Here is a 27,464-nt window from a genome sequence, read left to right as displayed (position 1 = left end):
GTTTTGGCCATGATTTTTTTCAGGTTTTGCATTACTAAATTTAACATTTCATTTGGGCTGGGTATTCATACCTATGTCCTGATTCAATTAAATTCTGATTCACAAGCTGAAGATTTGATTCCAATTCAAATTGATTGTGATTGATTTGGATATATTTCAGTTATAATGTTTTGTTTTTTTTGTTTTTTTTACATACAATTCGATATGTCTTGAAACAAGATTTAGAAGTATTGTACATATTTGTTTTGGGTCTTTTATCTTGCTCAAAAGATCCATGGTAGTTGTGAAGCAATGAAAACTTGTAATTTTACTCACCAAGACAATTTGTAATTATGACATATGATTAGCAGATGCTATCCTCTCATAGAGAATTGCAGAAAGAGCTACTTGGCAGATGGTAAAATTGTGCTTTGTTGTTCTTTTGAAATGTTGGTTTAAGTCTGTTGCCGTGATAATTGTTGTCACCATGTGGCAACTGGGCCAACTGTGTTCTCAAGCTGTTGTTACCCCTGTGGAAAAGAAATGAAAATTGGGGCATGTTTTTTTTTCTTCAGTTTTTTTTTCGCCCAATAATAAGCAATTCCAGACTTCAAAGGACCTCCGTAATGTCCGTTTCCAACAGAAGCATCTGTTAAAAAATACCCTCCAGAACAAACTTTTTAGATAAATACTGGAATTCCACATTGTTGCTGGTTCATTTAACGTATATTTGGAAAGAGTCGCTGGTCAGTGTTTAGAAGGGATTTGGTATGTGGGTTTGCATTATGAAGAAGAAGTAGGAGAGGGAGTGAAAGAGACGAACAGAGAGACAAAGAGAGAGAAAGAGGCTTTGCCACACACATAGAGGGATGCATAAAGTTAGGAATAAAAAGGAAGCTGGAAGTGAACAATATACTGATTGGTGAATCTTGGAATGAACGGGTTATTAGAAAGAATTCTGTGAAACCAGAAGATATGCAAGTTTAGCAGAGAGCTGTTTAAATTTCTCAAAGCATTATCTATTTTAGTCACTCAACACAAACGACAAGAAAAAATGCAATGGTTTTTCTGTTGAAAGAATCTTTTCTCATTATTAGTCAACATTCTTTTAACTCATTTTAGGGCACAAAGCAGCACAGTTGTTTTTTCAGTACCCTTGTAATAACTTTCATTCCAGCATATTTCCCTTTGATCTCACTGGACCAAGTTAGGACACTAGGATGGGTGTTATTTTTTTATCCAGAACTCGTAGCAGCAGTCCTTGGTGGCACCAGGCCTCACACTTTGGCATGTATATCAACAAACTGGCTGTGGTCACTGGTTCTGACCCACTAAGAGACTGGACTTGGCTTGCCTTAGTGTTTTCTGCACTAGACATTGAAGACTTTTGGTATTTTTGTAAATCACTATTTGTCCATTCCTATTTTCATACAATTTGGAACTTCAGAGTAGGCAGAAATTTATGTAATTTATTAATAAGACTGAGGGGCGAATCACAAAACAGTGATGCTATTTTCCACAAAAACGTACATCTTATTTGTTAACCACCTACAGTCCAGTTTAACAAGGCACTAAATGCACTAAAATAACTCTACCGTTCTTGAGTGCAAAAACGTATCCTTTTTGTGTAAATTAGTAGGGCTGGTACAATACATTGATTCTCGATTCACGATACAAAGAATCTGGAGGGATTCTGATATTTTCTGATGTATCGTGATTCTCTCTTAAAACGATTCTGAGCTTAGTTTTTAACAGCAGTTGGCACTACGTGCTTTAGGAACATCTGTACACTGCTTGCTTCCAGGTCCTTTACACACACCACTTAAACCAAAATTATCATTCATAAAGTTTGAAAAGGTTGATGCGAATTAAGGGTGTTCACAGTACATTAATCTTGCATCATAAAAACATTCTCAGCCGAATGCACGAGCACTGTCCAGTACTCTTCTTCGTGAGCATTTGAGTGTGTGGTTAAAAACTATGCTAGAGCACCATCTGCTGTTAAAACTAAGCTCAGAATCGATTTGATAGAGAAAATATCAGAATCAATCCAGAATCATGTATCGAGAATAGAGAATCGAGAATCGAGCCCTATAAATTAGGCTCATAATACATTGTGCCTTGCTCACAAAACGTAGGTCTATTTTCCTGGCACAGTAATAGTCATGCTATTGCACGTTAAACCAAATTTTATTTAATAGAGATGTTTGTGTACTTTTTCCTATTGATCATGGCTGTAACTTTTCATTACATAATAGATAATATTGTTATATCCAAGATGGGGAATTGTGTTTAGAGTTTACACAATCTTTTCTGAGATATCAAATCGCACACTAAAACATCACAGACTGCATATATCAATAAATGCATTATTTCTTAGTGAATTTGCCCTTTACAGAGAAGGGATTTGTGTTTAATCAGTGTTTGTATGATGATAAACTGCTGTTACATAATATACATTTTTATCACACCTCAGAATAAACATGCATTTGTCTATAGGAATTTTAAGACATTGATTAGTAGTCTTGAATGACAGATTGAATTGATGAATGTATATTTTTAATAGTTTAAATTTCAACCACTATCCCCCAAACACAAACACTGCTAGTCCTGTCATTTCCTCCAAAAACATGCCTGTTTAACTAAGCTTATCTATAGAATAGAATGGTGTATTATTTACACACTGCTGAAAGAGAAAACTGCCTTTTATTTATATTTCGGTTTCCTTTCTTCTCCCGAGAGTAATTTCTCATGGAAGCAGTCTGCTCTAGTTTTCTGTTCATTGTTCTGGTGATCCGACAGATTTCGTGAGTAGGGCGCCCAAACCAAACCCTGTTTGGGACAGTCCCAGTTATGGCATGTTTGGATAAGAATGACCCTTCTGTATGTACTGGACAGCGGTCTCTCCACCCAACGCGCTCATGTATCAACCGTTGGGCTTTTCCATTAGTACCCCGTTACACTTAAGCTTTTATGCTGATCTCAGAGCAGATTTTATTTCCATTGTACAATTCATAAGTGTAAGAAACTGATCCCAAGCTAGTGTACATTGTCCACCCATTACTAAGATCGGAGATCAATTCCCTCCTGTTCACATCTGATAATAAATCTCTCACTGTTTGGTCTGATGCATTTAAAGTGTCTCTTATATGGTGGTCTGGAACATATAAGTTTAATTCAGAACAAATGAGAGAGAAATGGACTTACACCCACTCAGGACAAAATATAGACAAACAAATCTCCAAGTGTCATCAAGGGCATATCATTCTTTCAGTATGTGCCTTGATTATTTTCACATTTGAGAGAAACCATAGTGTTTATATGCTCTTCTCAAAGCGAAAAAGATCTTTTCCTGAATCGTGCCTTGGCAGCTCACGGTCATGTTGAACTGGACAGCTCTGGACAGTGCTTAAAACAATTCATTTGTATCATATGGATTTATTGTGTACTATGCATTTCTTTTTGGCAGGGTGGTGTGTTTATGTTCACAGGTGCAGCTAGTGTTACATTCCCCACATTAAACTGTAGAAAACACTTTTCTTCACCTGTTGAAGCAATTGTACATACTGTGGTGTTGAATGGTATTTTGTCCTAAAGACTAATCACATTTAATAAACCGGGCATTGGAGCACATCTGGACTGATGCTTGTAGAGGAAGCTACCTGGGGAACAGCTTCCTGTAACATAAGACCGGCCCCCTGGTGGGGTTGCATTATAAAGTGCCCCAACGGAAACAGGATCCAGACTGTGACTACCTACACATAGTCTGTGTCATTTGGCAGTAGAGCAGACAAACCCTTTTTGTAGTCGGTAAATGGTGATAAATTTATTAAATACCCATGTGAGTTGCCCAAATGCTCGATAAATCCCACTTAAAGTTTTTTTATGCTCAATAAACCGCTTTCCATTAAAGCACAACAATTAGTAAAGTCATTAAACAAACAGTTCACAAGTATTAAAAATGATCTTAATCTCAAATATGGGTTGAAATCTCAATCTTATGAACGTGGGGTGGCAGTATGCCTCATTTGTTTGAATTCTCACCCCATATGGCCTGTGGCTTCAGCCTTTTCTTCATTTCCTCTACTCTGTTTTTCCAGCATTGCATTGTATTATGTAATATGTTGGTTCTCTTCATGCTCTTTTTAGTGAAATACTTGCATTATCCTGTTTATTATGCAGCTCTTTGGAATGCTTGATTCTGATTGGTCAATTGCAGCAGCATTCAGCAGATGATATCAATAATATCGGTATCATATTGGTTATCGGCTATTAGAGTTTTCTTTATAGATATTTAATTGTGCATGCTCCCAAGATATATGTATGAGCATAAACAGTATCTGCAAAGTTACAGTGCTGAAAGTTAAATGCAAACGAAGATATTGTCTTTTAAAGAATTCTCTGTTTAAGGACTACAACAAACGGCTGGTAGGGACTACAACGAGCTTCTTCCCGAGTTGGTGACATCACTAACCTTAGAATTTACATAAACCCTTCCCCCGAGAACACGCAACAAAGGGGGTCAGGCCATGTTACTGCATTACATTACGTAACACAAATGCAATAGCATGTCATAAAAGCAAGATGACAACATGACAAGTTATAACCGTAATTAAACTGAACTATACCTGTTCTATCTTCATGCAGCATATATGCTCTGGCTTTGTAAGCATCTTACAACAGTTCCCACATGAGCGATTTATAGATTATCATGACAGAATGTGCTAATCAATTACTTTAAGATAGTTAACTCCATATCAGCTACATAAATTCGTCAACTAACCGTTCGGAAGCGTTCTGTTGCATTTAAAATGTTGTCACTTCTTCTTGAGTCTCTCCATCATTGTCCGACTCCATTTTGAACATAAAAGGCTGAACAGTTTCTGACATTTTCAGTGAGTTTTTGTGAGGTAATCGGCACTGCTAACACTAAGTGCTAACACAAACTCCTGAAACTCCGCCCCCTTTTGAGAGCAGCAGCTCATTTGCATTTAAAGGGACACATAAAAACTGAGCGTTTTTGCTCACCCTCAAAAAATTTAACATGCTATAAAAAATGATCTGTGGGATATTTTGAGCTAAAACTTCACATATACACTGTGGAGACATCAGAGACTTATTTTTCATCTTGTAAAAGTGGCATTACAGCACCCCTTTAAATTCACTTTTGAACACAAATTTAACATTTAACACATTTTTTTTATTTATTTAGATAAAATTGTGTAGAGTTTAGTGATCCTTTAAAAAAAAACTTTCAAAATCAAGTATTCCAGAGAGCTATGCACACTTCCAGTCTTCTCATGCCTCTGTTATTCCTTTATCTTCAATTCCGTTTGATTTCCTCACCATTCTTTCATTTCTCTCCATATTTTTCACACTAACACTCATGTGGCTGTTCGACCTTCGCTCGTTTGCTAGCCTGATGTCCACTGCTGTTGTCTCAGAGTAAAGCAGAGCAGCTGTGGCTGTATCTGGTGACATAGTGTTGAGACTGGCAAGCTTAGAGGTTTCTGGGGGCAGTGGTGCTGTTTAAGATCAGCTAATTGAATTTCATGATGTGTTGAGATGACTATTACCATGTATGAATCCTTAGGGTCCAGAACGTTGCTGTTGGAGAGTTGCTTCATGGGACAGCAGGTGGTTGATGACTTTAGAGGTGATGATTCCTTTGGGCGGTGAGGTCAGCATTGGGGATAATTTTCCCAGAGTGTCATATTTGATATAATAAGAGATAAAGTTGAAAAGCAGAGATGGCCCATCATGAATCACATCTGGTCTTTATCTGTAGATGGTTAGATACGATCTGGAATATTCTCATAAAATATTACATTATAATTGAGAAATTCAGTCAAGACATAAAGCTGTCATCTGAGAGAACAAACAAACACAGCAGTAACAGGATATACAAGTTTGTTTAGCATCTCAACAATGTAAATCTGTTTAAACACTCATATTTTTCCATTGTTCATTTCCTCAGTATTACAATTGTTCATGTCACAAAATCTGAAATCTAGACAACCGCAATTTTTCCACTGTTGTGTCTTGGCCTCGTTATGTCTCACATGTATAATTCTTTGTGGTCAAAAGGAGATTTCAAAGCAGCATTTCTCAAAGCGTCAGGGGCGCCCAAAGCCAGGAATCAGATGAGGCGAATGATGATAATTCATCAAGTAAGAATAATTAAAAATATACAATTTAAAACTTTAATAAAAGCAGAATTTAATCCTAATAATGTTTCTCGCCTTAGTGGGCTGTAACTCTGCCTCTGTGGATATGGTTTAGTGTGGGAGAAAACAATTTTATTATACTTTCATTGCTTGCAAAATGAAGAGAAATATCCTGCAGATTTTGCTTTAAACTTTAAACTAAGCTCCCACTCTTGTGAAGCAGTGCTAAATTCAACATATATTTGACTATTTTGCAATAAACTATTAGTTTTTTACTGTACTGTACTTAGTTTAGGTTCCAGTTCTCACTATTAACTAACTATTAACTACGACTTTTGCCTCAATAAACTCCTAATTAATCAATAAACTGCTTATTAATAGTTAGCAAGGTAGTTGTTGAGTTTAGGTACTGGGTAGGATTAGGGGTGGTAGAATATTTTCATGCAGAATAAGGCATTAATGTTTGCTTTATAAGTAATAAACAGCCAATATCCTAGTAATATGCATGCTAATAAGCAACTAGTTAATAATGAGAATTGGACCCTAAACTAAAGTGGTACCATTTTTTTATTTGATTGCATCATTCGCAGTGCTTTATGTGTAGTTCATTGCCTCATGAAAGATGTTAAGTACACAGTCTTGCACCTTTTGAGATTTGTAAAAATTGTAAGAATCCATATGGAGAAAATGAATGAGAAAAATACTTTGGTGCGAACGGGTTTTAAAGGGTTAGTTCACCCAAAAATGAAAATTCTGTCATTAATTACTCACCCTCATGCTATTTTACACCCATAAGACCTTCGTTGATCTTCGGAACGCAAATTGAGATATTTTTGTTTAAATCCGATGGCTCCGTGAGGCCTACATAGGGAGCAATGACATTTCCTCTCTCAAGATCCATGAAGGTACTAAAAACATATTTAAATCAGTTCATGTGAGTACAGTGGTTCAATATTAATATTATAAAGCAATGAGAATATTTTTGGTGCGCCAAAAAAAAACAAAATAACGACTTATTTAGTGATGGCCGATTTCAAAACACTGCTTCAGGAAGATTCGGAGCGTAATGAATGTCATTGCTCCCTATGTAGGCCTCGTGGAGCCATCGGATTTAAACAAAAATATCTCAATTTGCGTTCCGAAGATTAACGAAGGTCTTACGGGTGTGGAACGGCATGAGCGTGAGTAATAAATGACAGAATTTTCATTTTTGGGTGAACTAACCCTTTAAGGCTGTGAAAACCTCTTTTTTAATGTGTTGTGATGTCAATTTCACTGGGCTCAAAAAATGAAAATTCTGTTATCATTTATTACTCATCCTCATGTCGGTCCAAACCTCAAGACTTTTGTTCAACTTCAGAACACAAATGAAGATATTTTTGATTAAATCTGAGAGCTTTCTGTCTTTCTGTCAACAGCTATGTGACTACCACTTTGATATTTCAAAAAGTTCATAAAGAGACCGTAAAATGAATCCATAAATTGAGCGGTTTTAGTCCAAATTTTCTAAAGAGATACGATCGCTTTAAATGATGAACAGATTGAATTTAGGCTTTTATTCACATAAACATTCATCACCTTACACATCAGTTATGATAAAGGGAAGCTCAAGCATTGCTTGCTTGACATGCGAGAGCCATTAAGGTTCATTCTCGTGTTACGCAGCATGTTTGGAGCTTCGGCAAGAATCAATGAGGTTTGTTCACGCGCATCACACAGGTTCGGTTGAGCTTCTGTTTATGTTCGCTGATCAATGTTTATATGTGAATAAAAAGGGTGAGTAATTAATGACAGAATTTTCATTTTTGGGTGAACTAACCCTTTAAGCATATCTTCAACAAACACTCCTCAATCTCTTCCCCTCCTGCTAGCTTCTGTAGTTCATATCTGCTGAGCTAATGTAGATATCAATGCTGTGCTGCACAGAGGCAAAATTGCATCCAGTCAAAGAGCCTAATGAGGCTTGAATAAAAGTGATTATAATTTAGTGAAAGGGCAAATTAGGAGAGGTGACTAGAGATGGGTAATTGCACTCTTCTGCTTTTATTTCACACATACAATGCTTGCATTCACTTTTTCTTTTTTTTTTGCCATGCGTCACTCCTTTCCTTTCAAACTTTACTTTTTATTTCAGACTACAGTTCAATCTATGGTGTCCACTCTCCAAAATAAGCAGGTCTCTCCCTCCCTTTTTTAAGCTTTTCCCATCAAAGAGCTCCAATAAATGAAATTTAATTACAAAGCTACTGTGCGCACCAGACGCAGCCAGTAATAATACCTGCTGCATTGATTTAATGAACACGTTGCGGCGAACAGTCCATTAAAGCCCGCGGACCTTGAACCACAGCATGGTAGCGGTAATCTCTTCTGCTTTTGCTCGCTCCACCTTCAAGTTTCTGAACAACTGCCTTTATAAGCCGACGTGCCAATAAACGGGGCACATATACACACACGGTGCCATTAATTGTGGTCTTTCTAACCCATCCTTGCTTTTGCAGACTGTCAGGCACCTAGATTATCCCTCCAACACACCCAGTAATCTTGCCGTCACCCTGGTGGTCTCTTGTCTGACCTCCATCCCGCACGGTTGATGCTCTGCCAGCTGGCCTTTGTGAGATCTCGCCATTTTCTGTTACTTATCGAAGCCTCTGGCCTTCGCCCTCTTTCGCAGGACTGTCATTTCCCTCCATGTGTTGCCATTACATAATGCCCTGTCAGTATTTTTAAGGTTTGTTTGCATTACGTTTAAGAGGCTGTACATTAACCTGAGGTTTCTGTTTGATGGGAAAAGGAGCTTACTGCATTTTTCCAAACCTCACGCTGAGTTGATTCATCTACCCTTGGCAGAGTTTGGGTAAACTTGTTTGAGTTGGCATCCGAGCGTGGTTCTGCGAGATTTAACTTCGTGGAACAGACTCTGCAAGCCGAAGAGAAAGATATGGAGGTGCTTCCACTCAGAATTCACACATTGGCCCCGTTTTATTCCTCCCAAGCTGTCATACTTGCTCAGAGTGAATCATAATCAAGGTCTTGTATTCAAGCCAGATCAACTCTTAAGTACTGAATTACTTGCAGTGACTATCCAAATGAAGTTCATTGCTTATTCAGTCCTTATTTTACTTGTCTCCTTCATAAAGCATAGAAGCATAGAATTTGGAAAAAAGCATAGAAGCAAAGCCTTTGGAAATTCATCCATCAGTCATTTTTTTCAGCTGATTTGAGGTTGAAGTATTTTTATTTTGGCTAAAATGGCTTTTTAATCCTTCTGTGACCAATAAAGTTTTTGGACTTCTTGCATAGTTGTCCTAGTTTTGTGCGTACCGTATTAAATTTACTCTCTCAGAGCGGTGTGACACAAATGTTACAATGTGTTTCTTATCCTACTGTTCAAAGCGTTTTCAGTTGGCATGGTCCTTTCTTTTCCAGTCCACGTTTGTTTCAGATCAAGAAAGGACGGCCTCTGTAGGCCTATTGAAAATACCTTGGGCTGCAGAGCCTGGAAAAATAAGATTGTCGACCTCACGGTCTCTGTCAGCTTGATCAAACTTGTGTGGGACGCTTAAAAGTATTACAGTGAATAGGGGAGCGAGTTCCAGTAGCTGCGTTTGGTCTGTGTGGACCAGGCTTTATGTCTACTGTCACTCAGTGCCTGGAAAGAAAAGAGACGTTCATTTGAATTCATAGTGCTTTTTCAGATGGAGCCCTTGATTCTCGTGGCAAGTCTTAAGCCCTCTTGCAACTACTAAGGCTATGTTCACACTGCAGACAAAAGTGGCCTAAATCCATTTTTTTTTGCTCATATGTGACTCAGATCTGAATTTTTTTTTTTTTTTTTATAACAGCACAAACCACATGGAATCTGATCTTTTTGATTCTGATTTGGGCGACTTCCATATGTGGTCCTAAATCCGATACAGGTCTGATGTTTTGCTATGACTTTTATGTCACTCTGAATCGATTTGTCAATTCTGTGCTGATGAACATCACTCCAGAGATTTTACATGCCTAGTTCTTTGAATATTGAAGACGGCAGCAAAGTTAGTCAGTGGAGGGATGGTGAGCTGTTGTGAGCTTATGGTGAACTCATAAGTATTACGGTGACAGCTCTATACAAGCAAAACCTGAAGAAAAACTGTACAAGAAAAAGGTTGCTCTCTTTTTCCTCATCTTCGTCTGCATCCTCCTTATCACCTGCACACAAATTTGCTGACTTCAGTGGCACATCTCATTACACTTTACAAGTGTAAATGCTGACTTCAGTAACCTTTGTGTTTACTTTCTTATGACAGCGTGTCGTCTTTCTTTTGTGCATGCATGTCAGTTCAGGACTGTAACCAGTTCAACTTGAATCTGATATTGGCCACATTTAAAAGATAACGTGAACAGCCAAAAAAAAAAAAAAAACAACAAAAATTCAGATCTGAGCAATAAATCAGAATTGAACATTAAGCCTTGCAGTGTGAACATAGCCTGACTTACTAACTTAATGCAGGTTGCTCCAGAGGAATGATGTAACTTAAAAGAATATTGGGTTCAGTACAAGCATAAAGTTGATTGCCAAAATTATATTTTAGAATTTTTGAAAAAAAAGCAAAAATCAAGGTTACGGTGAGGTGCTTGCATTTTAAGTAAATGAATGTGGAAGTTTTAAAAGCAGAAATGTGAAGCTTGCATAACTGTTCAAAAGTTTTCAGTGCGTTTTTGTTTGTTTTGTTTTGTGAAAGAAATGAACACTTTTATTTAGCAAGGACACATTGAATTGATCAGTTGTGACAGTAAAGTCTTTCACATTACAAAAAAAATTCTGTTCAAAACAAATGCTGTTCTTTTGAACTTTCCATTCATCAAGTAATCCTGAAAAACACTAAAGTATTAAGCAGCACAACTGATTTCCATGTTGATAATATTAAGAAGTTTGTTTTGTCAGAACCAAATCAGCATATTAGAATGATTTCTGAAGGATCATGTGACACTGAAGACTGGAGTAATGATGCTGAAAATTCTTATTCCTTTTGTAATATATATTAACATAGAAAAGAGTTTTTTATTTTAATAATATTTTATAATATAGCAGTTTTTGCTGCATTTTTGATTTAATAAAATAACAAAAAATCATTTTTGGGGAATTCTCATAGTTTTAGGGTTTCAGGTTTACGTTATCTTGGCATCAAAGTTGTAAAATTGGACATAACTTTAGACAAAGGTTAGTAAGTGTTTTTTCCCTCACTAATATCATGATAACACACATATTGTTGGCATCTTGTGGCTGTACAGTATATTTAAAATACTGAGTATTTTAATATTTACAAATTCCCCATTCACTGCAACCAAGATTTTTGCTTCTTTTTTTTTTTTTTTTTTTTTTTTTTTTTTTAAAAGAATAGAGGGACAAGTCTAAATTAATTGGTGAGCAACACAACATTATCCCTCAACTGCTTTTGATTGAGCTTGTACTGAACCTGGAATAGTCCTTTAACATGGTCCCATTCTGTGGAAAGACATTCCGCCAGCTGCAGTCCTGTGGTGATAACCATTGTCCTCTACACTCCAGGTGATGATTTTGACCCTAGTTCAATGGCCGTCTATGCTGTGCTGAACCATTCATCATTGTTCCAGTAGCACGCACTGCTCTGAGCTCAAGTGTTTTGCCTCGGGATGAGTTTACCCCTGGAATGCAGTGCTTTCGTTGCTTACACGGAGAAAGCGGATATGAGGGTGCCCCGTGATTGCAGTAGAACTTGACCGGATCATCTAGCTCAACCTGCTCCACCTGCAAGCAGAGATCATTGACTTCTAATAAAGAGCCCTGCACCCCTCATAATGAGGTGGAGATGTTTCTTTTGCTCCTTTTCTCTTAAAGATTGGGTAAATGGGCCAGCGCTGATCAAACAGAAACATTTGATAAGATCTCTGGACTCTCGAATGTTCAATAAAAGCTCTCAGCTGCCTTGCGGAGAGGCTGTGCCCTTATTGGATTTTTTCCAACTAATCAATTCATATACAGGAATCAAACACAGATCATTCAGTTCCAGGTGCTGAAAAATAGCAGCAATGTGTCCCTGGATAACCCTGAATCTACACCGACTGCCAGATGGTTGTGACTGAACTGTTTAAGAGTGTCTTATGAGAGTTCTTATGAGTAGAAGCAAGAAGAGCAATGATGCAGTTAAAGGCAACTGTTTATGAGAGAAGTTGATCTGGGAGTTTTGTTTTGGTTGGCTGTTTACACTTTCGTACAGTTCGTACATGCACTTACACACATAAATTACAACCCCATTATCGGCATAGTTGGATGTGTGCTCTACAACAACAAATAACGATAAATCAGTTCATCAGGGAGGCTTTCATTCGCAGTTCAGATTTTCTTGGTCAATGACATTTAAGAGTTTCCTTGATAAAACAAAAAATTCTTAGAATTTCTTAGAAATGTACTCTTTGTGTTCATGTTGGTTTCGAAACCTGTTTCAAATTAATGGCTCTTACACACTGAATACATGTGAGTGTACACATCTGAATTATTTTCAAAAATATGTTTTAAATTATATTCTTTTAAAGGTAAAAAGTATATATTTTTGTAAAAATAACAATCTTGAATTACTAATACATAAATAGCATTGTTTTTTGGAGAGTCGCTCCACATGACATTTTAAAATCTGAACAAACCTTGATACAAATGACAAATTATCTGATATGAGAATAATTGTAAGATCTTAATATAAGAAATAGTAATAAAAGTTCATGCCAAGCTATTTAAAGTTTTCTTTTCAAGAATTTACAGATATAATTACTTTTATTAGGCTTTTTTCTTCATTATGACATCAGGACAGTTGTATCATTTGAAACTTTATGCTCCCCCAAAAGATTACCCTTCTGCAGTTTTTAAGCCTAATGATTAACTCCAGGTGATTAAATCCATTATATAAATCTATTATATATATGTACAGTATGTATGTATGTATGTATGTGTGTGTGAGTGTGTGTGAGAGAGAGAGAGAGAGAGAAAAAAAGGAGGGAGATGTCAGCATGTGGTGTGAGTTATTAGCAAGGAATTGTGCCAGTAGTCATGGTTACCATGACAATCCGACAGCGAGGAGGAGGGAGGTGGTGTATGTCTGTGGTGTGATTGTGTGTGTGTGTCGGTTTGTGTGTAGGGGTAGTAATTTGCTTTCGGCTGATGGTCTGGTTGGCAATGGTCCCTTTTGTCCTTTTTTAGACATTTCTATGTTTTATGCTTTTTTAAGTGTGTGTCTGCAGGTCTGCTTTATGTCTGCCTGGGCTCCCCTCAAGGACATGAGAAGTGGGTTAATACATTATAAGTGTGATCCTTTGTAAGTAAAACTTGTGCACAAACACACACACACACACACACACAACAATAAATAGCTATTCGATGGGGAAACAAAACCACTCCCTACTGTCTAACACATTTTCTTGAGTACTCTATCTCATAAACTACACACTCTTATCGAATTGCTTAAACCAGAGAATTACATGACAAAAGAGAGTAAAATGGAAGCAGACAGTCTGTGGGCAGTGAGCCATGCTGGTATCACACTGGTAAAGAATAACACCAGCTCTCCCCAGAGATCTCCTCTCTACTAGAACAAAGAGCTGTCCCTTCCTCCAGAGCTCCTTCACACACAAGCCGCCTTTCCACTGCCCATCATCTGTCTCTCCTGGTTTGAGTGATCATTTTGAGAAGAAAATTGATCTTTGGCTCAAATGTGAAACATTTAAACATGCAATTCTGCACAAGATAGTCATTTTATGGTGTTGAAATTTAAATTCCATAGTCATTTTGGGCTGGTTTGCATGTGGATATTCTTTTAATGATATTTATATTCTTTTATTTTGCAATAGATATTAGTCATAATTGTGATTGATGTCTTGTTATTGTACCTTGGTACACACACACACACACATATATTGATTTTTTTTTAAAAAAATTTTAGTTTACTTGAACTCATTTCCCCTCAAACTCATACTGGATGTGTGCTTGTTTTGTGTGGTTGAAGTGGTGCTGTATGTGGTTTGTGTGGTTGTTTAAGTATCAGGCTGAGAGTCTACATGCAAAAGTGTATGTGGGTGAGATTATGTAGGTGTGAAACAATTGCTTAATTGTTACTGTGCCTTAGATAATTATCATGTCTAATTATCATCATCTTGTTAAATCAAGCTTCTATAACTATAGAAGAGCCATACACATAATTAGCTAAAAGACAGCTTGAAATCTTTGTGGAATATTTCAGTGCCAGCAATCTGATCAAGGAAGTTTTCTTTCATATCCAGATTAGTAAAATAAACAGATATAGATGTATATGAGGTGATTGTAGATCCACATTCTGGCTTTTTTCTTGTTTGCACTCTGCTGCTGGGTTAAAACAGCATCAAAATCGATAGGACTAATATATACACATTACCGGTCAAAAGTTTGGAAACGTTACTATTTTTTAACATTTGAAAGATGTCTTTTATGCGCATCAAACCTGCATTTATTTAATCAAAAATGCAGAAAAAACAGTAATATTGTGAAATATTATTACAATTTAATATAATGGTTTTCTATTTTAATATACTTTAAAATATAATTTATTTCTGTCATGCAAAGCTGAATTTTCATCAGCCCTTACTCCAATCTTCAGTGTAGTGTTGTCAAAAGTACTGACTTAGATACCAAGTCGGTACTGAAATTTTAAAAATGTGAAGCTTTGAGTGCTGTTGAGTGGATTCGTAAACACCTCTGATTGGCCATTGTGTTCATGCGCTCGACATATATGTCTGTGATTGGCTACAATGATCAACGCACAGGAGCATTTGAAAGCACACAGAAGTGTTTGAATTTAAAAGCGTTTTGAAAGCGGGAGCGTGATAGACGCCTGCTTTCAAACACTCCCATGTGTATCTGTGTAAGCGTCTGGTGAAGAGCGTCATTGATGTCTATTTACAACATGTTTTTGAAGCGTTGATCATTGTAGCCAATCAGACATATCTGATGAGCATGTGAACACAATGGCCAATCAGAGGTGTTTACGAATCCGCTCAACAGTGCTCAAAGCGTCACATTTTTTAAATTTCAGTACCGTCTTGGTACCGAAGTCAGTACTTTTGACAGCACTACTTCAGTGTCACATGATCCTTCAGAAATCATTTTATGATGGATATATTATCAAGGACACCCAAGCTCCCAAAAAAATGGGGTGAAATATTTTTCCCCCCACAAAAATAAAAAATCATGCCATAGAGAGTTAATTACCATTTGCACCCTTGCTCTCCACATATCTGTATCTGTCATTTAAACCCATATTGCAACCACTATTATCCAGTACCTCTAACTTCACATCTGAATAACTATGTTTCTGTAATGTCTTTATGCAATTCTCCCAGGTCATCATTCATAGCCCATAGACAACCCCTAGAGTCATTAACACTTGTCTCCTGCATGCATTTTCACTGTATCAAGGTCATATTAAAATAGGCCGGTGCTTCGCCATCCTCAGGCTGCTAATGTTTCTCCTGATAATCAGAGCTATGATTGTGTTTTGTCCGTTTGACTGAAGCTGGCTGTCATTTCTTCACATAATATCCATTGAGTAAATGGGTGCCTTGTTAATTATTCTGGATTTGGTGTTGGTTTTGTTTGACAGCACACACAAAACAAGACATCTGTTCCTCTGTGGATCTCATGGATTTTGTAAGGGTAAGGGTAGTGGAGTGTAACGTCTGGGGTGATGTCTGTTGTCTACCAACCAGGTATGACTGAGTGGTCGGGAGAAAGAAAAAGGGGAGGGAAAAAAAAAGGATAAACAGGACCATTAGCTAGGTTTAGCAGCCTTGTTACTATAGTAACCGACACCCATGGGATGGCAGGTGTAGGGAAAGAAAACTCATGTAAGCTTAGGACAAACAGGATGTCGGAATGAAGGGTGATGGACTGACCTGCATTGGTGTTATTTGTAAATCTTTAATAGACCTTTATCAAGAGCACCATCTGGACAAATCCACAATTCATTTGTGGAACTGTTTATGCATATGTATGTATGTCACTACTTGCACATGCATGCTGTTTCATTGTTTATAAAATGTCATGTCACATGGCGCCTGGAAGGTTTTTGATTGTTCATAATGGTTATTCAAGCAACAGCTCCTTTACATCAGCACCACTCTGTGATCCTACTTGTGGCGTAATCAAAACCCGTAGAAATTGTTTGACAAACTAAAGGAACCCATAAACCCATTTTTATTTACCACAAGGGAAATTGGTCTTAATCCTCGGCAGCCTTATTTTCCACCGTATGAAATCTACGAAGGGATCACTGTACCTCCTGCCACACAGATGCAAACCATTATGAACAGCTAAAGAGAGAGCAAATCACTCCACCACAACCTGCAACACAAAAAACAATGAAAGCATGTAGGAACTCTGAGCGATTCTACAGTAAGTCTCTCCACTTTCCATAATCAAAGAAGTTTGAGTTAACAGTCATTCTGAGAGCAAAGCGCCACATCTCTCCCACCCCACCCAGTCTCAGAGCTGTGAAGTGATCTAATACAAAGCCCTTTGTCTGGGTGGAAAATGATCAAACAGGCGGAGGGGATTTCTTACAGGATTGGTCTCTTTTATATTTTCACACCGACCCAATTAAAACACACACGCTGTTATGATCCATGAGATGGTGTAACGGGAAAATCCAGTCTCCTGATGGAGAACACGACTTCCTTACTTTCATCTGAATGTTCGGTTCTTCAAACAGCAGCCACTGATGCTTCAGTTAATATGCAGGAGCTTGTAATTATTTGATGAATTTTCATCTGTTCTGACTGCATTAAGTAGGGATGTGGAATATATTGGAACCATATTGGATCAAAATTCAGATTTTTCTTTTAATTTATCGGTATGTACCGATATTGGATATTTAATTGTGCATGATCATTGTACACCTAAAGTAATCTTTATAATATATATATATAAATATAACACTATTAAATGTAATCTTTAGCTAAATTTAAATTAAATATGCATTTTTAATACTGTGTTATAATGTTTATCATTTAGTGCTTTAATTTAAATTTATTAAATATATATATATATATAATATATATATATATTTTATGTAAATGTTTATTTCTAGAATTATAAAAAAAAAAATATATGTATATATTATTTATATTATATTAATATTATTTAATAATAAAATAAATTAGGTTAAAATGCATAATGGTATAAAATACATTAAAAAAACACTTCTAAGCTTGAGCCTGGCAAGCTTAGAAGTAATTCAGAAAGAAGGGAATGTGAAACTTTGTTGATTGCTAACATGTATTAAATCCCGATAGGAAAACTTACAGTCTTTGATGTCTTTATCAACCTATGCGTAATGGTTTCAGACTTTTAGCTTTTTCTAATCTGAATAATGGCGCTATCACAGCAAGGCTGATTCTAAATGGAGCGGTGGACGCCAGTGAAGTCAGATGGTGCCGTAATTTTCAAACTGGATTACCTCATCTGTTAAGGAATCACTTCCTTCCTATGGAGATCTCAGAGCAGGAAGCTAACACCTCATGCTGATCAGAGATATGCCGTCTGGACCACAGTGCTGTTTCGATGCTTATCAGTAATCAAAAAAATTAGCATTCCTAATAGGAACATGCATTGTTATACCACAAACAATATAATAAGGGAACTTAAGAGGTGAAACTGGGAGCTCACTACCATCTGGATTGTGTTTGGTGAGAAAATATTTTTGTAGCTGTTTGAAATTGTAGATTTTGAGTGAATTAATTTTTTCCCGGCCTCCCCTGTAAAAGAAATCTGCACATGGTTATTTTTATTTTTTTTCAGGCTGCCATTTTTATCTCTCTCGCAAATGCATTTGTCACTGTTGCGCTGCAGGGGAGAGAAAAAGCGGAGACGAGACAGGAAGAGTGGCGAGGAGAAGAAAGAAAAGAGAATGAAGGGGAGTGCAGTGTAATCGTTCATTTGTCTTTGGTTTTTAACCTCCTGGCTCTGCAGATAATTGAGTTGAACAAAGGCGCAATTTGACAGTGCATCATTAGAAATTTGTTGTTGTTATTTTTTTCAGTGCAACCAGATCCAGATCAAGACTTTATGCTACCAGTAGGGAAAGGCATTATGAGCGACTAGCCTACTGCTTTCAATTAACAACCAGTTGATTAGTGATTTCAGGAGTCCAGCATTTTTTTTCCAGCGGCTAGCGTACTTTTCCAATTGTTTTCAATGGGAGCGCCATGTTTTTTAAATGCCAGGAACATAACGAGGCAATGAGCCTCTTTTTCACGTTCAAGTGCTGAGCGTTCAGCGATATTTAAACCGGTCGCCTTGAGTTGAAGAATGTTCAACTTTGAATAAAACCAAAGACTATAGATATAGAAAGACTGTTCACTCCTATTAGTTATGAATGTGAGAAACTGCAATGCGCAATATGGTAGAATACATCCCCGCCTTCTAAGCAAAGAATATACACTGACAAGAAGCGACACTCAATAGAACGTTCCATTGCAACACCGGCGCCCAGCAGCAGCCCTGCGTTTCCGCCATTTTGGGGTGAAAGCGACTCAGCAGTCCACTAGTTTCTATGGCAATATCAGCTGCTTTGTTAAAAAAAAAAAAAAAAACTTATATTAAAGCTAAAATCCAACCTGAATGATGACAATACAGAATAAAATACTATCGCTAGTGATCCTCAAATCCTTTTAACAGTTTATTTTACAGACTTTGTGCTTAAGTCTTCCACTTTTTTCACAAAACCTTTGCTCTCTAGAAACCCAGCCAGTTTCAAGTATTAGCATTATATAACACTGAATTAATACCAACATATGAAATTCAATTAAGGACATGCATCAGAAAAATTGGGAATGTTGGACAATAAATATACAGAATATAACAGCTTGACAGTTTTTGTGTTGTCTTATATTAATGTCCGTTAAAGCAAGACTATGTAAACAAAAAAGAGTCCAAAAGTGGCAATTATGTGATAACAGACACAGCAATGCATCATGTTCTATAAGGTCATTATGTTTGTAGTGTAATCCAGTAGATTAAAACGTTATTTCAGACCTAGTGGTGTAATTTACTATTACTATATTACTCCACTAGGTCTGCCTATATACGTTTTAATCCTCTGGATCACGCTACAAACATGATGATCTTAACTTTATTAATTATTAATTTATTAATTTACTATTAATAGTAAATATGTGAAGTTGCATAAAATGGAAATAGTAGGCTAACTACGTTACCTCAGATGTGTAATGATTGGATTCCACAACTGATAATATAAAAAATATATAGGTTAAGACAGTACAACATTTACTGTAGGTGTCATAAAATTTACTGAATTTGAGAAATTTTCAATTGCGTTTCTGATTTGGCTGTGAGATTCGCCGATTTTGGGTACGTAAGATGTTATGAATTCTATTGTCCAGTTGGCATTTTCACCCCAAAATGGCTGCTGCGCTACCGAAGCATCTTCTCGTAGCTGTTACCCAAAAAGGATCAGAGTTTCACCTCTTGGGTTCCATACTCTTTGTTCTAAGTAAAAGAACCAATCGCTCATTGATAAAGTTATTGCGTCACTGCAGCTGCCGTTAGAAGCTCCGGATCCCATAGAAACCTGAGACTCGCGCAAATAAGACTGCACATGCGCATTGGCTCGTCTAGCTTGAAAAATAAGCTTTTTTTAACACTATTTGAGCATAAGAAACAACATGTATGGGACAGTTCATGTCAGATTTTGTTGCTGATTTGAAATATGTTATTTAATTGTATGTTTGCCAAGCAGTTTTTGAGATTTCAGGATTCCCCCATTCAAATAGATGGGACTTGGTCTTGGATGCCCGAAATAGATGCCCGGAGGTGTTGCAAATGTGGCCGCCGAGTGAGCAGACTTTCCATGAAAGGGACGTAAAACGCTGTGCTCATCACTGACACTTTTTAGCCAGCCGTCCAATCAGAGTGGAGGAGGGGCGGGACAAATACAACACAGACCAATTGTCACAATATTCTTGCTGTACAACGACATCAACAAGCAGAGAATGGAACAAAATGGATGAGAAATTAATATTGCTGATCTCCGAACATACTGTACATAGCAAGTCCTACTCTACATTGTATCGACATTTTTAGTCTGAAACAAATTATCTGCGAAATCAGTTACAAGTAACAGTGCCGTGGATATTTCATATCATAGCAACAAAGCGTCTCAACTGAAAAAAATGCTGCGCGGCCCAAGCGCTCTCAAGCGCTCACAGATAGGCGCTTTCAGCAGAGCACCTACCATTTTCAGCTGGCTAAAAATGCTTTGGTAGACGCACAGCCTAAGTTCTGTTCCGTTGCACTCCGTCCTGCTGTTTTTGAATGCAAGAACATTCCCTGCTTTACATGCAATGTAATAATCCATCAGTAACTGATGGCTCAACCGGACTGAAAAGCTTTCATGTAAACAACTCAGTAGATCCGACTGAGTTTGACCCTTATGAAATTTTGATCTGATTGAAAGGGGTGGTGAAGATCTGAAATAATCAGGTAAATAGGAAAAATTGGGCATATAAACTCTTGAATCTATTTTTGAATTGTATTCAAAAATACTTGATGCACATGCTCTTTTTACATCATTCGTTTTACACGACAGACACTGCACTTCCACAGAAGTTTTGTTCTGAATATATGTAATGCACATTTATATGAATATTTGAATTGGATTGTAATGTTTATGGTACATATAAACCATCTTTTTGGAAACTGCAATTGTATTTAATTAATTCAGATTGACGAAAATGGGTGCATATTAACATAAATATAGTGTGGTCAGGTGAATCCAAAACTAACCTAATCATCCAGGGCTACCAGAAGACTAGTTGTTCAGGCAACCCTCCAACTAGCTGATTTTAAAAAATATGTTGTTTTGCCCTAGTTTTGAGACTCAGACTTAGTCCAAGGTCACCTTAATGTGTTCCCGTAAGGTCTCTAGAGCAACTCCATAAGATCAAGACTACAGATCTGGCACCTAGAACTGTTTATCCAGAATTTTCTTGTTGGTCTTACAAAGGTGTCGACAGCAGCATCCAGAGTTGTTAGAATGAGTTTAACCCTGAGCTCCTTTAGACCTTTGACCCCTGAAACTAAACTAGGCTTCTGCCGGTTGAGTGTAGGGAATTTCAAACTGAATTTAGAGGTCAAGTCAGAGCAGCTTCTACAGACCAGAGTCCCTGAGTGTTTGTAGCTTTTTAAGTTGTAGTAATATGACCGCTGACATAATATAGCAAGCATTAGTAAAATGATTGATAGGGCTGCTGAAGAACTTGGGAAATATTGTAGAGTCACGCAATAGCCTTGCTTCCTGGAGTATGGGGAGGCAGCTTTGATGAAGCAAAATGCAAAATTTCCCTCACCCGTAGCCATTATAACTTGTTGGATAACATTAGTCAACAAGAAATCGACATATCATCTCACGTCAGTGTTGATGTAGAAGTTTTGTTTTTCTCTGAATCTCCTCCAAACCTTCTCCTCTTCCTATTATTTGCAAAACTACAGTAATGGAAAACATCCAGACTGTTCCCGGCTGCTGTGAACCCTTGTGATATTTTTCTCACAAACCTCTCCCATCTCCAGCCTAAACAAGTCAGGTCTATAGAGCCATTTGCACCCTTTTTTTTTTAGCTCTTTGATGTCGCTGGGCACTTGTGATTTATTTTAAGGCAGGGCTCTGAATAAGACAATCTTAACATCCCTTAAGCACATAATGTCTCCGGAGGGAAATCTGGTGAGAAACGTCTCTGACATCACACAAGTGTTGCTCAATCCCTAACCGTGCAGTACACGATGAACACCTGGATGTTCGGTGTGTTATTGAGACCACTTTCGTCATGTAAACATTGTAACCTTTGTCTAAAGACTGCTGATGGTTAAAAGACCCTTGTCATATGGTAACAATCTTTTCACAAGCTGTTCACATGCCACCAAGTCATATTCATCCTAAATTGTCTTTGAAATATTAAGAGGGTGGGCGGCTGCCCTGAGCTAAACGTTCCCCTAAAATGGAAAAATGCCACATGACCTTCTTTTCAAGGTAATTAGTCTTCTCTATTTATTTGCGTAACAGACAACCAGGTCCATGGCAAATTTATGTTTTATACATCAGACTCCCCATTTGTCTCATGGACATGGGCTCCGGCAGTTTAGATTGAGTGCCGGACCAAAGCCCAGAACGCCTCTTGGATCCCTGGGCGTTACTCCACAATAGTGCCCTTGATGTCAACTGGTGAAAACGGCTCTTAAGTGGAATGGCTTCTTTTTGTTCTTAAGCTGAATTAGTTTTTATGCTGAACTGAAAAGAGAAACATTTCAGGCATAATAGTGATTGTTCTGGTTTTGTGGGGTGATGTATGGAGTGAGGCTTCAATGTGTGGCAGAGCTTAATTTATGTGCCCTGTCTGCCGGTAACAATGTGCGCTTTAAAGACTTCCATCCTCCACTTTCCCTTCCAGGATCTGGGTTTAAAGATTAGGAGTAATATTCATCTGGGTGTTGTAGCAAAACTTTCTTTCTTGCTGGCTTACTTCCTTATGTCCATCTGTCTTTCTTTCTGTCTTGTTGTATCTATCCATCTGTCCTTCTCACTGATGTCTTTTCTGTCTTTTCTTCCCACTATATTTCTTATAGGTCATCTGTTTATTTCTCTGATTGTGTGTCTTTTTCTAACTGTCCTTATGTCCTTCTATCTATCTGTCTTTCTTTTTTCTGTCTGCCCATTCTTCCCTTCCCTATCTTACTTTATCTACCCTTCCTTCCTTCCTTCCTTCCTTCCTTCCTTCCTTCCTTTCTGTCTCTCTTTGTCTGCCCATCTTTTATTTCTCTCTTTCTCTTTCTGAATGTATCATTCTTCATCTGCCTATGTTTAATCCAATACTTCATAGTTTTGGTTTAGCGACCGATGCCACTCCACATCTGGCCGTGAGGATGCTAGCCATGGAAACGTCAGTTTTGAGCAGACCAGCATGCCCCAGGGTATTGTGGGATGCTGAATGTCTCCCCTCAGCAGGAGGAAATGAGGAGTGTCTAAATAAAGCCGGTTTAAATGAGTCATAGAGAGCAGCATTGGGAGATTTAGCCCCACTAAACCCCAGCAGAGCAGACACAGGAGCACTATGGGTGCTCAGGAGTCCAGACAGACACTTTAAGGCTTCCTTTATCTATGGAAAATGAAAGTTCTCATCCCCAGAAAGTTCTCGTCTCAACTCCAGCTGACGGTTAGGTGTAAATGTATGTTTCTGTGCATTAGTCTCCAGTGATCTAATTTGGCCTAATTCTTGGCATGATGGGTGAAAGGCAAAATATATTTGCTTTTGTTGGAATATATGTTTGAAACATATGCTGCAGGGATATTTAAGGTTTGCAGTACAGCACTGTATGTATGTGCTGCCAAAACAGAGTCCTGGGATTTGAGTCTGGGACTATTTTAAGGTCAAACTGTGGCAATGTAGAGAAGCTTGGCAGCCAGGCATTATCAGGTCAGCATTTGATTTAGGAGGAAATTGTTGGGTCTGGAGTTTTAACTTACCTGTTTGTGCACCAACGGAAACATTCTCAGTCTCTAAATTACAAAAATGTAACACTTTTAAAGATAATCTTAACTAATCTCCAGATGAATATCCATTTTCATATTGTACATTACAATGTTGGGATGCTAGGATCTCTTTTCTAACATTTAAAATTATTGATATTAGTTTTTAATGTTTTATTTTTCATTCATTTAGATATGCTTTAAGTGTTTTAAAAGGAAACATGTTTCCATGGTGTAGAACATTATCCCTTGTTTTCCATGGTGTGGATGTTTTACTGGCGTTGTTTTAGGGAGACAGATTGAAGAGATCCATACTGATCCGAAACTTTCTGGTTGAGTTGAGTTTGGCTCAGTCAGCCTGAACAGACCGCAATTTTCAAGGTAGGAAAAGGGAAACATTTCCAAGCGGTAACTGAGTATTTATGGAGCAACTGTTTCCCTTAATGTATCCTTAATGTAGTGAAGACTTTGTGTCTTTAGGCAAGGACCTTTTTGGGATTATTTCTTGAGTCTCTCTAACCATGCAACTCCTATTGACCACGGTGGTCCGAATCGGGAAGAGAGTGCTGAGTTACTCTATTACTCCGTTACATGTCAGTCAACATTGTGGGAATAAAAGTCAGCAGTCCAAAATAGTGCCAACAGCGAGGATATGGATTTTGTTATATAGCAGATCAGTTACTTCTCTTTCTCTGTCATTCACTCACACACATAAAGAAGCTTATTTTGTTTCATATCAGATCCACAATAGCTTCACATCACTGTTGTTAACTGAAACATGTCATGCCAGTTATTGCCTCCGGCATGGCATAGCAATCTCAGATTTCCTCTTTTGGGAAATGATTCCGATCAGTCCAGTTTTTCATCAGCAATCTGCAAAGAAGGAAAACCGGCCGTTAGACTGGACTGAGGCCAGGTGCCCAAGATCTGGGCAGTGTTACTCAAGACATTTAGCAGCCGGCTTTAAGTTATAACTCTACCTGACAGCTTTATCCTATGGGCCTCTTTCACTTTTTCCCCTCCACATCTCTCTTTTGCTCCACATACAGTGTTCATTTGTCTCTTTTTGTCTGTCAGGGAATTTCAGGTGTGATGGTTTCTTTGGCACACCATTGCTGGTGCTCCTTTTAATCAGTTCTTCCACTCCTCCTCTGTCCGGCCTCCTCATCCATTATTCCTCCGAGTGAGAATGAGTCAGGCAGCTGTTTCAGTGGTGGAAATAAGGCTTTGAGATCTGCGTGAAGGTGAGAAATGACTAAATGTTGTGCCTAGTTACTTCCCAGAGGGACTATCCTCTTTAAACTGAACCCTGCTCAGAGAGAGTGGTCAGTTTCTTTAGCCACAGGGAGTGTCTATCTTGTTCTCTCTCTCCTTTTTTTTCTCCCGTTATTTCTTTTTCACACAAGAGGATACCATGACGGTTGATTAGGACTGAAAAGAACTGAGCGTGACCATGGATTGTTTTTTTTGTTTTTTTTTTTAGAGGTAACCTTAGAGCTAAAGTATTCCACGAAAAGAGATCCTGCCTGCTTCAGTGCTTCATCAGTGTAGATCTGATTTGATTTCAAAGAGTTTTTGTGGTGATTTACAATTCCTGTTGCCTCTACTGTGAAGCTGTGGTTCTCAACCTATTTTGCTACAGGATATTGATTTTACACTTTTACAATGGACAGAAAGTGGCAACCCAGCACAGTACTTTTATTTTATTTTATTTTATTTTATTTTATTTTATTTTATTCAGTCAAAGTTTCACTACTCTGAAAGTGCACCCGCTTAATATATGTTTGATGAAAGATCTGGGGCAGGTCACATCTTCTGCCAAATCAGTAAGCCGACTACAACAGCTTTTAGTTTCGAACCCTGTTTTCATAATGTCTACCTGATCAACAGATTGCTTTGAAAGCTGGATGTTGAATGCAGTTTAATACGCCCGTTATGTTTAAACCATTGCTAGACATATGTGAGGTTTCTGTAATGAAATGCACATGCTAGTTTTTGACCTTGCAGCTTATGCGGACCGTGCGTCATGTGAAGTGTCTTACTAAATGATTTGACATGCGAGCATCACAGCATTTCTTATATTAAGCTTATTATATTATTTCTGCTGCTTGAAACCAGCTGGTGACAGATACATTTAGATGGTAAGCTTAACCACCCTGCAGAAGGGTCACCAACATATTTTATACTTTGACTAGCTTAACCAGCAAGACTTCTCGGTCAACCAGCTTTTACTTTACCTCCCTGTAGCAGGACAGCTGTCACCCTGCCCTGCCTAAATTCTGTCACCCGCTTAAACCCAGCGTCCACACGCCAGGTGGAGTGGTCCCTGCCTCCAGCGAACACTTGAGGTACATTTAGTGTTAGTGCATCTGCTGTCTGCCCGGTCTGCTGAGCCAAAACTAATGACGATAGATTCAAATATGAATGTAGAGGTATTTGAGTGCCTTCTTTTATAATTGTAGAGCTTATAAATCCATAATCGCTAAAAAAGTAGATCCATTTGGCCCATTGGATGTCGACAACTCATTCTGTTCAATCAAACTAAGGACATTTTCCATTAGTTCTCCATTGGCAACATCACGTAATGGGAAAATGTGCATTATTAACAACAATGATCTCATTCCAACATGCTTTTTATGCATCTGGTCTATTGGTTAATTTGTTTTCTCTGGGATATTTGAGAAAATTGTTTTAATTGCTACCCTTAAACCTCCAACTTTAACTGTTGTTCCTCAGCTAAACGGAGCGAGGGCTTGAGAAACGCATGTTAAACAGAAAGGGAACAGGGGACGGGGTGAGGGGGGACTTGGGGGCCCCTCTCCTGTTTCTCCAGAGAGGGTCTCTCTTGGCAGACATGTGTAAATATCTTTACATGTCTGTTTTATCAATCTGAGGCTCTCCTCACGCTAGGCGCTGATTGGAGACCCAAGGCCATCTGTCAAGCCTGGATTTCAACAATTGGATTTCGTAAACAAGTCCGCCGGGCGCTAAACACTCTCGATCCCACATGTCAGGTACTGGTACATAGGCAGAGACCTGTAGCTTAATTATTGCAAAGGAATTAGAATTAATCAAGAAAAATAATAGTTTAACTCCAGAAATCGATGACCTGGGGTTTGGGTTTGATTTAGGGTTAAGTGTTTCACCTCTCGGGTCGACAAATGGCGAGAGATAGCAACTAAGCTCCTGCCTGCTGATCGAATTACAATCACAGTTTCAAGGGCAAAGGTTAGAGGTCAGAAAGTGAGCGCAGGAATGCAAAACTATGCCAAAAGAGTCAGTTTAACTTGAACCAATCATAATACCTAGCCACAAATCAGTACCAAAGGCCTTTTTCTGCTAAAAACCTTTCAGTCATTCAGTTAGCATGACAGTTACATGGTCAGAAGATGCCGTTCATAAATGACTCCCTGCTGCTAACATGTCTTTTAACATGGTTGATCCTAATAAGGACCATTCTTTCAGCACAACGCCATCCAATTAGCCAAAGTGCGACGTGGAGGGGAGGCCAAACAGTTTTGGCTGGGCTCACACTCTCTCTTGCTCTGTATAACTGAGAATGGCAGAAGGAACTCAAGACTGGCCTGAAATTAATCTGTTTTTGTTGCTTGTTTATGAACAGCGTTCATGTGCAGATGGCGTCTGGAAGCGATCTCTGTTTTGAAACCCAAGATTTGAGTAGTGGATTGACATTGCTGTCTTGTTTCTTTAATGTGCAGCGCTCATCTCTTTTTTTTTT

General features: G+C 38.1%; 1 protein-coding gene across 1 annotated transcript in view; it reads left to right on the top strand.

Moving 5' to 3' along the window:
- The window catches only part of LOC127520785 (protocadherin-16-like), a 104,212-nt gene that overhangs the window by 14,350 nt on the left and 62,398 nt on the right, over nucleotides 1-27,464 (top strand). The window lies entirely within an intron of this gene.

This window comes from Ctenopharyngodon idella, chromosome 10 (assembly GCF_019924925.1).
Source record: "Ctenopharyngodon idella isolate HZGC_01 chromosome 10, HZGC01, whole genome shotgun sequence".
Lineage (NCBI taxonomy): Eukaryota > Metazoa > Chordata > Actinopteri > Cypriniformes > Xenocyprididae > Ctenopharyngodon > Ctenopharyngodon idella.
This window is presented reverse-complemented; position numbering and strand designations above follow the sequence as displayed.